Genomic DNA, 12,479 nt, shown 5'->3' with positions numbered 1-12,479 from the left:
GTCCTCACCCTCGCATCCCACCCCGATACGAAGTGGCAGGACCTCCTACCACCTCTGGAGGGTGAGGAGCCCCGGTGGGCCAGCCTTTATTCTGCTCTGATCCCGAAGCCCACCGGGGACATCAGTTGGTGGCTCCTTCACGGAGCCGTGAGCACGGGCGTGTACTTGGCGCGGTTTACCCCTATCCCAGACACCTGCCCCTTTTGCGGCGTGAGGGAGACCCTGGAGCATGTTTACCTGGTGTGTGCCAGGCTGCAGCCCCTATTCCGGCTCCTCACAGATATTTTGTTAAGATTTTGGTTGCACTTTTCTCCTCACCTTTTTATTTATGCACTACCTATCCGTTGCCCCACAAAGTCGCGGGACCTCCTGGTCAACCTCCTTCTGGCCTTAGCGAAACTGGCCATCTATAAAACCAGAGTGAGGAGGTTGGCCGATGGAGTTTCCTGTGACTGTGGGGCGTATTTCAAGTCCTCCGTTCTTTCACGTATCCAGGCAGAGTTCCTCTGGGCGGCGTCCACTGGCTCCCTTGACGCCTTCGAGGAGCAGTGGGCGCTGTCCGGGGTTTTCTGCTTGGTGTCCCCATCTTGTTCGCTTTGTTTGACCCTTTGACCTCACTCCTGTCCCTGTTCTTTTTTTAGTTGTCCCCCGTAATTTTTTGGTCTCCAGGTCCTGTGGACCCCCCCTTAGGCTGGGGGGGGATCCTTTAGCAGTGGGCGGGCTTTGCCCGCCCACTTCCTGGATCCCAATAGGTCTGGTCACTCAGGAAACAGAAAACTACTCATCCAGTGACCAGTATATTTGCCCTCTACCAGACTCCTGTACTCCACTGGTCTGGGTCTGTCACAAGGGATATCTGAATAAAAAGGAAAGACGCTGGTTTCAGAGTTGGGCTGTCCCAAGAAGGGTATCTTGGATCTGACACAGAGAGGACCTAGAGGCAGGACTGAGCAGTCCTGAGATAAGGACCCAGCCAACTAGACAGTGTTACCTAATAACATTAAGACAGAATTAAACTACAGAAAGGGGGAGTTGAACCCTACATAGACAGTCTATATACACTGTGTATGTGTGAAAATCTGTTCAAGATTCCCTTTCAAAGTTTACATCATCTCACTAGCATAGTCACTCCCACACTACTAAAACAATATTTGTCCTTACAATAAGCAGCAGGAGAAACTGAAACCCCACAAATGCATCGCTTGCAGTAATGAGATTGCATTTAAGCCCTCAGCCCCTGATTACATTCCATTACCCCCAACACACCCAGTGCATACTTCAGTGTGGCCACAAGTGTAGAGACCTCTGCTCTTCAGTGACAGAAATTTATGTGGAGCCTAACAAACAGCCTGAACGGTGTTGCTGGAACTTTCTAAACTTCCTTCAGTAGCCCCCAGAATCTGTTTCAGCTGTAACTTGTCCCCATCTTATTCAGTGCTTTCAAGTTTTGCCCTTTTTAAAAAAGTTCCTCCCACATGCGTCTAGCCAGCATCTCTTTACACAGTGTTTATCATATCTCTGAAGGAGAGAGACAACCAACAAAGCTGCATGCATAAGGTAATATGAAAAGATTCCTCTCTCACCTTCATATAATAATCTTGAAGGTGCAGCCCAGAACCCATGGTCTATTATAGAGATAAATGTTAAATAAGTATAGCCTCCGCAATACGGGGGATACATTTTCATGGTTAAAATTCTTTCACCCATTAGAACAGCTATTCACAACTCTGTACCAATTTCAAAGTACTCAAGGTGAATCTATGCATAACTGGTGCCATAACACATCTGAAAGCTATAAAATATTTTATATTTAAAGTGCATGTTCAACAACAATACTGTACTGATTTTTTAGTTGATGAGAAACTTGGTTGAATTTGCCTTAGGCAACAAGTAAATTATGGTTTATCTCCTATCAATGTCAAGTACACAGTAAGGCAAACAAAACTACTTTACAGTTCCTCAGGTTGTTACTCTTTGTTCTAGGGAGCACCTCAGGATTGGATGTATGCTTATATTTACTTCTGCCTTCAGGGTTTGTAACAGGGTTCATGACCCACCCCTCTTTCTGGGGCCCACCTGCTCTCTCCAATAATGCTCAGAGAGGCTTCAGGGCTGTGCAACACCTGTGTCTTTATTTACTTAAGGTTGTCCCACCACCAGTGTCCATATATACAAGCTTTACAGGCAGAGTTAGTATTCAGCTAGGAGACCTCCAGCTCCCTTCCTGACTCACTTCTCCCTTGCTGCCCCCTGCCTTCTGGCTCCTTCCCAGCCTTTATAGCCCTTGGCTTGTCAGGTCAGCAGGTGTTATAATGTTAAATATTCTTACTATCCATATAAATGTTCAATCCCTTTTTGACTATTGCTAAACTTTTGGTCTCTGTGACATCTTTTGCAGTGAGTGCCACTGTCAAATTGCCTGTTGCGTTTAAAAAAAAAAAAAAAAAAACACACACCCACAAACACACACCACTATATTTCCTCTAATCAGTTTGGAGTCTTCTACCTTTTAATTTTATTAAAATATCTTGTATTTAGATATTTATATAATAACTTCTGCTTTTTATTCAGCCTGGGCCTACATATACATAATTACACATTGCTGAATTTTGCTAATTGATTTGCAACAGATATGGCTCTCTCTCTGTTTCCCTATCTAAACCCTTAGAACCTGATTCTGCTCTTCCTCACAGCAGTGTAAGTCAGGAATGAGGCTATTGAAATCAATGAAGTTACATTGCTTAAAGCGAGATCATAAGTAGGCCCTCCAAAGTGGTTATAATCTAGGATTCTTATACGCATTCTTTATTTTCTGGAGACACCGAAGGAGATAAAATGGAAGCAGTTAGTGTCATATGGAATTTCAGAATATTCGGATAACTTTGAGTGCTTGTGTGGCCTGATCCAAAGCCCACTGAAGTCAATAGGAGCCTTTTTATTTATATCAGTAGGCTTTGTTTCAGGCTGTAAATGCATAGTAGTTGGGCACCATCTGTATTATGGTCAATTAAAGAGGCTAGTACTGTATTATTTAGGGGCTTTAAAAATGTAGTCAATTGATTATAAGGCCTGTTCTGGATCTATTACAATATATCATGTAAATCTGCACCTTTGTTTGGGGGCTTTGTTTAAAAAAAATAGATTTTTTGCTCAGAACATACCAGCTGTAATGAGAACTCAGGGACATCTTAAGATGTGGCTTATTGGAACAATTGACCATAATGGTGTCTCTAAATTTATTATGGTTCATTTGGTCAATCCAGCTACAATATTCAGGGGAGACAGAGTTAGGTGTCTAACTCACAATGAATTTCAATGAAAGTTGAAACCTTAATTCCCTTTGGAAAATCCCAGCCTCCATGTGTTGTACCTGTTCTATAGCATAGAAGTCTTTATGGTATTTCTGTTGAAAAATATTCAAATGCTTGCAAAAAAAAAAAAAAAGTGTACTGGTAATTGTACATGGGGGGAAATTTGCTTTTGTTTTACCTTTTCCAAAATACTGCATATCGCTAGTGTATGCTATGCAGCAATGGCCCGCAGAATTTTAGTTGAAGAGAAAAAGAAGAATATGAGCAACATAGAATAAAATTGTAGATGAGTGACTCAGTCAGTGAGCCCCACACAACTGATCAGTTCATTGCAAGACTTTCTCCTTCAGTCACCTCCTTCTGATAGACATTCAGGCCTTGTGGTGATCAAGTTCTTCTAGTGACTTGACCCTCCAGACAGATCATATATAGTCTCACCCTTCTGGCTTATCACTGGCCCAAATAAATAGTGCCAAAACACAATACTGGCTATCAATGCAATATCTTCCACCCCTCCTAGGCTCCTCTTCAATCCAGTTTTACTTTTAGAGTAGTAAGTTCCCTAGCACTTACTCCCAACAACCTTGAGCAAGGCTCAAAAACCTCCAAGGATACAAAACACTGCTTAAGCCACAGCCACCCATCCAAGACTTGAGGTTGCAGTTCTGCTTTCACAGCAATAACCCACATTACCTCCTTGGAGCCATCCCACTGTTTCTGGGCTGACCACAGGTCTACCCCTCCTCCTGTAGCTCTTTTCACCTAGAAGAAAAGTACTAAATGCTTTTTCTCCTAAATCACTCTCTTCCTCCTGAATCTCCTCCTACCTGGATTTTCATTCCTTTTATGAAACAAACCTAGCTCTTCCCCCAGCTGGTTGTGATAAAGAATTGACGCTGATACCCCTCCAGGTGCAACAAGTGGGCTAATTGAGCTCTCAGGGTCCTGTTAATGCCTTGTCTACCAGTGTGGGGTTTAGACACCCTTAACCCCAAAATATACTAATTTCATAGCTGCTTTTTACTGGTTTTGCTTAATAATGGAGTTAGATGTTCCGATATTTGCCTTTGGCTGAGATGCGCTCATGCAGCTCCGGAACTTGATGTTCCAAGGGAGCTTTACCCACCTTTGGACTCCCCTTATACTCTGGCCCTTTTGTGCCATGCTGGTCCCCCAGCAGCCGGGGATTGCCATGATGCAGGTGTCTCAGCTACACCCCTTCCCCCCAGTCTCTACCCTGGCTGCAGGAGAGGTGAAGTTACTGTAGGAGCCATTGTGTCATGATGACTCGGCCCCAAACCTGAATCCCCTTGCCAAGGAGTGGATCCTGCAGTGGCTGGCTTTGCCTGCTATAGGGCAATTTTGGGTAACTGAACCCATGGGAAGATGACTGAATGTAGGGGACAATTTAGCCCAGGAACTCCAAAGGGGGTGAGGTGAGGACCTCTACATTCTCCCCAATTCTGTACCTGGTGGAAGAATGTGGCTGATGTGTGGGAAAGAGATTAAAGGTGCATGGTGGCTGTCCCTCCAAAAAAGTGTTGTGGGAGCCACATCTCAATATACTCTCTCCATCTCCAGACATCCCTACAGCCATTTTCCCTATCTATGTGCTTTATGGGATGAATAACTTGAGAGGCACTGGTATACTGCTATTCCATATCCTCTCCAGCATGGTTGTATCTCATAAAGGCCTACATTATGGAAAAAAGTACTCACTACAACTTTGCCTTCTACTTTTTTTTCCTTTAGGCAAAACCTTTTTTTCCCCCTTCCTTCCTTTCCATAATTACTGCATTGATAACTGTCTCCTTTGGCACTTTGGCTCCTATTAGAAAACATCCAGTGATTGGGGATGCCTTTATCTATGATATTCCATTAGGAGTAGCAGCAAAGCACCTTTATAAGATCCTTGTTATTCCAAAAGGAAACAGGAGAGGTTAACGAAAGCAGATCTGTTCCAGAAGACTGTTTTCAATCTCTCCTGTGATAGTGAGAAAACACTATACATTACAGGATTTTAATCAGTGACAGCTTTTCCCTCTCTGAGCTTGACAATAGGCAGACTGCATTTTGATGAAAGCTATCTTCAGCAGGATCACTGTCAAACCTTGTTTTGCAATGCTGTGGTGTTTGACTATAAAAAAATCAAAGCCAAAATAACCACCCTCAAGATAACCGAACACCACAATATTTTCAAAGAACAATGATGTTTAGAATGGTTAGAATGGACAGCTGGCCCAATGAATATTTAATGATTTACACAAGATAGTGACCTTGAAAACCTGCATTGAGCTTAGTCTCACTTGTGTCATTGACAGAGTGAGGATCACAGATTTACTGTTTTTGTATTCTGCTATTAATTTGTCCATATAAATTCTTTGAATTAGAATGAATCAGCTTTTTGCCTTTTATTTCAGGACTCAATATGTCTTGTTATTTTGATGTGTGTTACATGTACTATTCAGCCAACTCTGCAAATGGTTGAATGATTCACACAAATTATTTGATAAAAACCAGAATTGTTTATCTAATACATTATCTGACAAAAAGCATATACCCAGTTCTAAAATCTACCAAGCTTTAGGTACAGTAGGACTGTCATCCTGAATACAGCAGGGTAAAAAAAAAAAATCATCTGAACAGGAAGTGTGTCAATTTTTGACAGCAATGTGTCAAAAGATAGTTTTGACTTTGTTTCATTTGTTTCAATTTGTATATTATATGCTATGTGTCTTATTAATATATAATTCCTTTTATAATAACATTTTGTTTTATCATAACATGTTTCTGAATCAAAATTTTCATTCTCTTTTTTTTAATTTTTATATTTTTGTTCCAATTTGAAACAAAAACAACTTTTAAAAAGTTGGGATTTCCCATGATCAGCTCTAACCCTGAAGTGGATTGAAATCTTTACCTACTACTGAAATACAGCCACCTCTGGGATGTCATGTGTCAGTTATTCTCCCTTGAACAATATACCTTCTTTGGGGCACTATTATGATAGGCACTGCACAAACACATAGTAAGACGTTGTCCTTATCTTGAACATCTTATGACCGGAATAGACTAGACAGACAAATAGTGGGAGGGGAAACAGAGACACAGAGATGTGAAGTTACACGCCTCAGCAGATCAGTGGCAGAGCATGGAATAAAACCTGTGTCTCGTGTCTCCCATTTCACTGTCCTAGCTGTTAGACCACACTGCTCTACACTTTTTTTTTAAATGGGATGTTCCACCTGAAACTATAGTCAGGCCACAGGAGCTAATACTAGGGAGATTTGGTTCTTTGGCATCTGGATTACAGTTTTTATGGGGCATGATGCAGAGTTAAGGGTACAACACACAACTGATTGCTGCCATTCCACCAATCACCTATTGTTGTCAGGAAACCACAATGTACCCTCAAGTCTATAAGGTTATGCCATTACATTGTGTGGGGGAAAACAGTGACTGGATTTGATTATTTCCTTTTGAGGAAGAACATATTTATGTTTTGCTTTTGATGTGAGAAAGGACAATCATAGAATCACAGAACTGGAAGGGACCTCAAGAGGTCATCTAGTCCAGTCCCCTGCACTCAAGGCAGGACTAAGTATTATCTAGACCAGGGGTTCCCAAACTTGGTTCGCAGCTTGTTCAGGGAAAGCCCCTGGCAAGCCATGAGATGCTTTGTTTCCCTGAGCGTCTGCAGGTACAGCAGCTTGCAGCTCCCAGTGACCCCGGTTATGTACTTGAAACTGTTATCGTGTCCCCCCTCAGTCTTCTCTTCTCCAGACTAAACAAACCAATTTTTTTTCCCAATCTTCTCTCGTAGGTCATGTTTTCTAGATCTTTAATCATTTTTGTTGCTCTTCTCTGGACTTTCTCCAATTTGTCCACATTTTTCCTGAAATGTGGCGCCCAGAACTGGACACAATACTCCAGTTGAGGCCTAATCAGCACAGAGTAGAGCAGAAGAATTACTTCTTATGTCTTGCTTACAATACTCCTGCTAATACATCCCAGAATGATGTTTGCTTTTTTTGCAACAGCATTACACTGTTGACTCATATTTAGCTTGTGATCCACTATAATTCCCAGATCCCTTTCTGCAGTACTCCTACCTAGGCAGTCATTTCCCATTTTGTATGTGTGCAACTGATTGTTCCTTCATAAGTGGAGTACTTTGCATTTGTCCTTATTGAATTTCATCCTATTTACTTCAGACCATTTCTCCAGTTTATCCAGATCATTTTGAATTTTAATCCTATCCTCCAAAGCACTTGCAACCCCTCCCAACTTGGTATAATCTGCAAACTTTATAAGTATACTCTCTATGCCATTATCTTAATCACTGATGAAGATATTGAACAGAACCGGACCCAGAACTGATCCCTGTGGGATCCCCCTTGTTATGCCCTTCCAGCATGACTGTGAACCACTGATAACTACTCTCTGGGAACAACTTTCCAATCAGTTATGCACCCACCTTATAGTAGTTCCATCTAGGTTGTATTTCCCTACTTTGTTTATGAGAAGGTCATGAGAGATAGTCCCAAAAGCCTTATTAAAGTCATGATATACTACATCCAGCGCTTTCCCCTAACGGGCTGAGCTCTCATTCTAGAGGTTGGTATAGTTGGCTGGATGCTTGCCCAGAGAGTCTAGCATTTCTGCCATTCTCAACTCTATATAGAAAGTAATTGGTCTGAACATATATTGCAAAGAAGTTTTCGATTTTCTCCTAGGGTCTTTCATATTACTCCACTCTTATCTTGGATCAGGAATGTTGAACTGTCTAACTCTTCAACATTTTGTTGTCTGAGAAAGTTATCACTTGATTTGGACATTTGGTTTCTCCCAGGAATTCTGAATACTATTTACCAATAAAAGGTCACCTTTTTTCTATGCTTTTAGTATCCATGCCTATAAGAGTTCAGTCTGGCACATCTATTTCTAATGTAGATGGACTCCGAATATTGTTGTGGCCCATTTTATGTATGTTTTTATGTTTTTGAGCCCATTCATTTATTAAGTGTTTACAAGTAAAATTATAAAAGCAGTAATAATGCTTTAAAAAAATAGGTTTCCATTTATTTTTCATAGCTTTTAACAAGCAAAAACATTGCAAAAAGAAAAATAGTGCTCCCACTTATAACTTTTTTCAGCCTGCTTCTCTTCCCCCCCCAAATTATATTAATGAATCATTCATATTTATTGTTCTCATCTTTTATTTTGTATATTACTTGCATTCAAGCAGCCAGTTTTTTCCACATTCCTCTGTATGGATCACTTACTGGTTTACACTAGAGTAAATGGTGGATTCTCTGTAATGTGAAGTCTTTCGATCATGATTTGAGGACTTCAGTAACTCAGACAGGGATTAGGGGTCTATTACAAGAGTGGATGGGGTAAGGTTTTTGTGGCCTGCAATGTTCAGGTGGTCAGACTAGATTATCAGGATGGTCCTTTTTGGCCTTAAAGTCTATGCAGTTCAGCTTTACATGGAGATACATTTCATATCTGAATGGGGATCTTTTCTCCTCACTACACCCTTATTAAAAAAAAATACAATGTTACAGCCTTGAGCAATGCAACAGCTCAGTGCCATCTGTTATATATTACTTGCAAATTATGCACCAACATCTCTCACGCTGATGCAAAAACCACATTATTAACATATTTAGGATTGGGAGCAGAATAGATTATATTTTATCTTCCTCTTATCTATATATACACAATTTTATACAAAACTCTGCAGAAAGTGCTGGAGGTTTGATCCACACCGAAGGGTAATTATTATGCACATGAACAATGAAGTGCAGTTTCAATGAGCCTTTGAGTTTGTGTTTGGGCCACAGTGAAACTTAAAGACACAGGGCTTCTCTGTACAGTGCCTTATTCCCGAGCTTCCAGGGTGTAATATTGCAATCTGTGTTGGGTCACCCTATACTAAACAGGGAATGTTGCATACTGCTCCATCCTTTAGTATGGCAAAGCCTGCTCCTCCTAAGTTCTACAGGCTTGTGCAGAGCAGGGGCAGGATCATGGCACTGTCTCCTCCCTATCTTCAACAGCAGTGTTTCCCCACTTTGGGATGCAGCTTGTGTAGGGAAAGCCCCTGGCAGGCCGGGCCAGTTTGTTTACCTGCCTCGTCCGATCACAGCTCCCATTGGCCGCAGTTTGCTGCTCCAGGCCAATGAGAACTGCTGGAAGCGGCGTGGGCCAAGGAACGTACTGGCCCCCACTTCCAGCAGCTCCCATTGGCCTGGAGCAGTGAACTGCAGCCAGTGGGTGCCGCGATCGGCCGGACCTGCGGACGCGGCAGGTAAACAGGTAGGCTTTCCCTACACAAGCAGTGTCCCAAGTTTGGGAAACACTGCTCAACAGCTTTAAATGGCATGCACCCTTGGGGTGCTAAATGGAATTGGTGCCTCTGCTCAGAGAAGTACAGGTGCTGAGGTTTTGCATGACTCTTGCATGAGAGGTACCCTTGTTCCCTCTCCCCCTTACATACCTCCACAAAGAGCAGGCACAGTCTAGGATAAAAGGTGCAGGGAGATATGCAACCACTCAAGCATCTGAGGACATATTCGATGTTCTAAACAATTTAAAATTCTCTATTTAAAGGCCCCATGTCCCAGTAGTATTGTATTAGAGTCTTACATTTCAAGTTATAAGGCACTCTATGGCTATAATGTACAGTATAATATAGTTAGAAATCGCTGTGTCACATTTCATTTGTTCTGTATTACTCGTGTATTCTTGCTTGTTGAACCAGGTTTGGGTTTCCCATGGATGAAATAGCTGTAAGAGGAAATCCGAAGCTTTTGGCTTAGTAGGCTAGCCATATCCACTGCAAGAAGTCATGTTGCAGCCAAAAGTTACATTCAGCTGGTTGTCACAGAGGAGGAACATGGAGAGTTGCATTATTCTGTGATGCTTTTAAATGACAGGTTGATACCTACAGACAATGAGTCAAATTCGGTTACCTTTACAAGTGTTGAGGAGTACATTACTCTTCAACCAGTTTCACTGATGTCAGGGGGTTCTACTGGCAAATGATCAGATGGTGACCTGGCTTTCATCCCCATGCAGAGGAATGAAAAGGTATAAATTTGCTACCTCCCTGTACTGGGAATATGGGTTGGAGGGGGCAGCTGAACCAGTGCAATAGGAAATGTTTACTGTGCCATATATAGAGCTGCAGCAAGGTACTGTCCCTGCCAGGAAGTAGACTGGCTCTGAGCCACAATCTGCTTCTTAGGGTGCTCCTGGAGCAGTACAACAGTGCACTGTCTCATGCTTATTGCTAAACCACGATTTAGCTCAAAGTAAGGTACTACCCACTGTGCATAAGGGAATCAGAATTTGGCCTAATGGCATTTTGGACAGCTAAAAATATTATAGATAAAATTATCATTGATTCACAAACTGACGGCCTGAGCTGAAACCAAGTGGCAGATCAGCATAGTGCCAAGAGGGTAAATATCTGCAGTATTCTCAGAGCATTCTGTAAATGCAGACAGCCTGTGTGTGCTATAGGCAACAGTTAAGGGGTTTCTATTCTAAATAAATGAGAAGGTAGAAATGCATCTACCTCTGTGTATTTGAATACATGCAAAATTTCTTTAGCAAAACCCACAAATGTACAATCTCAATTAAAACAAAATAAAAACAAAACAAAAACAAAACACCCCAACAACTTATGCCCAGCACCAGATAAGCAAGACAATAATTGGAAGAAAAAGGAAAATTCTGTGACATGGAAACTCCTCTGGGTCTGTCACATTGTATACCTTCTCAGGCCATCAGCCAGATCCCTTGTTTTCCCCCGTGTCTTGTACAGCGCTGAACTCACTCTTGGTACCTAACAAACAGATAATAAAAAACAGAATGGAGATCATAAGGGCTAGACTTTGAGGAATATCATCATAATGCCATCCAGATACTCTTCCCAAAGCTTCCAACCAACCTGAGGCTTCCATTAACAGGCACACAAAAGACAGTTGCTTAGAGCCCTTAAACCTTTATGGTGTTGACTACTTGGGCCCAGATCTAGCACTTAAGCACATACTTTACTCTAAGCACATGAGTAGTCCCAGCGTAGATGAGAGAAGAAATCACCTGCTTAAAGTTAAGCATATGCTTAATGACTTTGTTGGATCAAAGCCAGAGTGCTCAGTGTCTGGCAGGATGGAGCATGTAAGTAATTAAATTTCTATAACAACCAAAGCCTGTTAAAAAACCCTATCTTTGGGGGAAAGAAACTCTAAAGTATCCTGAGCCGCTTGGTCTCTCAGAAAGCAATGAATTAAATTCATGTTTGTAGAATATATAGAATAATTAATATAATTAGCAATGATTTGTTTAATTGCAGTATGGACAGATAATTGCTTGTTCAAGTTTTCAGTGGTAGAACTCTGAAGATACAACATTTACATAGCACCAACAGATTACCATGATTCTTCATGGAGGCGGAAGTCAGAGGGAGAGGTGGGAAAGGGGACAAGACTAGAATGACAAAACCTAAATAGGAGCCCAGTCTTGTCAATCTTAACTGTTAAATGGGCTCTATAGGATACTGTGTGTGGTCAGGGGAGAGAGATTAGAGTTAAGAGGTTGAGCGTGCTGTAGTTGACATGGGTTTCTCCTGTGTGCCATGAAACTCATCCTACTGAAGGAGCATTCTAGGGAGAGCAGTGGACTGGGAAGCCCCTGCATGCAGCTAGAACTGTTGAGGAGGAGCAGGTGGCAGAGTGGAGGAAAGAGGATTGTATGGATGTCCCTTATCTCCAGTTGATACTCATAGGAGATTGAATTCTTCATATTAAAGTAAGGAAGGGAGTTAAATATTCACCACCCAGTTAAATCCTTCACCTTCTTCTGTGGTATAAAACCCCCACCTTCTGATGGATAAAGAGATTCTTTGAATTGAAACTACCTGATTTTCTACTGCCCTATATTTGAATAGCCTACATAGGGGAGCAAAGGGTCAGCTTATAAAACATCATCGTATCCCTCCATATGTTAGCAGGAATTGTTTTTCACACACACAAAGGCACAAATGTATGTGTTAAGGACACTGTTAAAATGCCTAAAAGATGATTCATTTTGGAGTAGGTAGTCAAAACTGATAACATAATGATTGGGTTTACAGCCTGATTTAACTTAAACAGT

General features: G+C 41.7%; 1 long non-coding RNA gene across 1 annotated transcript in view; it reads right to left on the bottom strand.

The window, feature by feature from the left end:
* Positions 1-11,169, bottom strand: part of LOC128841519 (uncharacterized) — an 83,268-nt gene extending 72,099 nt beyond the window's left edge. Inside the window, exon 1 of the long non-coding RNA XR_008445867.1 lies at positions 11,099-11,169. This is a non-coding gene — a long non-coding RNA (uncharacterized LOC128841519). The remainder of the gene's footprint in view (positions 1-11,098) is intronic.
* Between the last annotated feature and the right edge of the window lie 1,310 nt (positions 11,170-12,479).

This window comes from Malaclemys terrapin, chromosome 8, assembly GCF_027887155.1.
Source record: "Malaclemys terrapin pileata isolate rMalTer1 chromosome 8, rMalTer1.hap1, whole genome shotgun sequence".
NCBI classification, from domain to species: Eukaryota; Metazoa; Chordata; order Testudines; family Emydidae; genus Malaclemys; species Malaclemys terrapin.
This window is presented reverse-complemented; position numbering and strand designations above follow the sequence as displayed.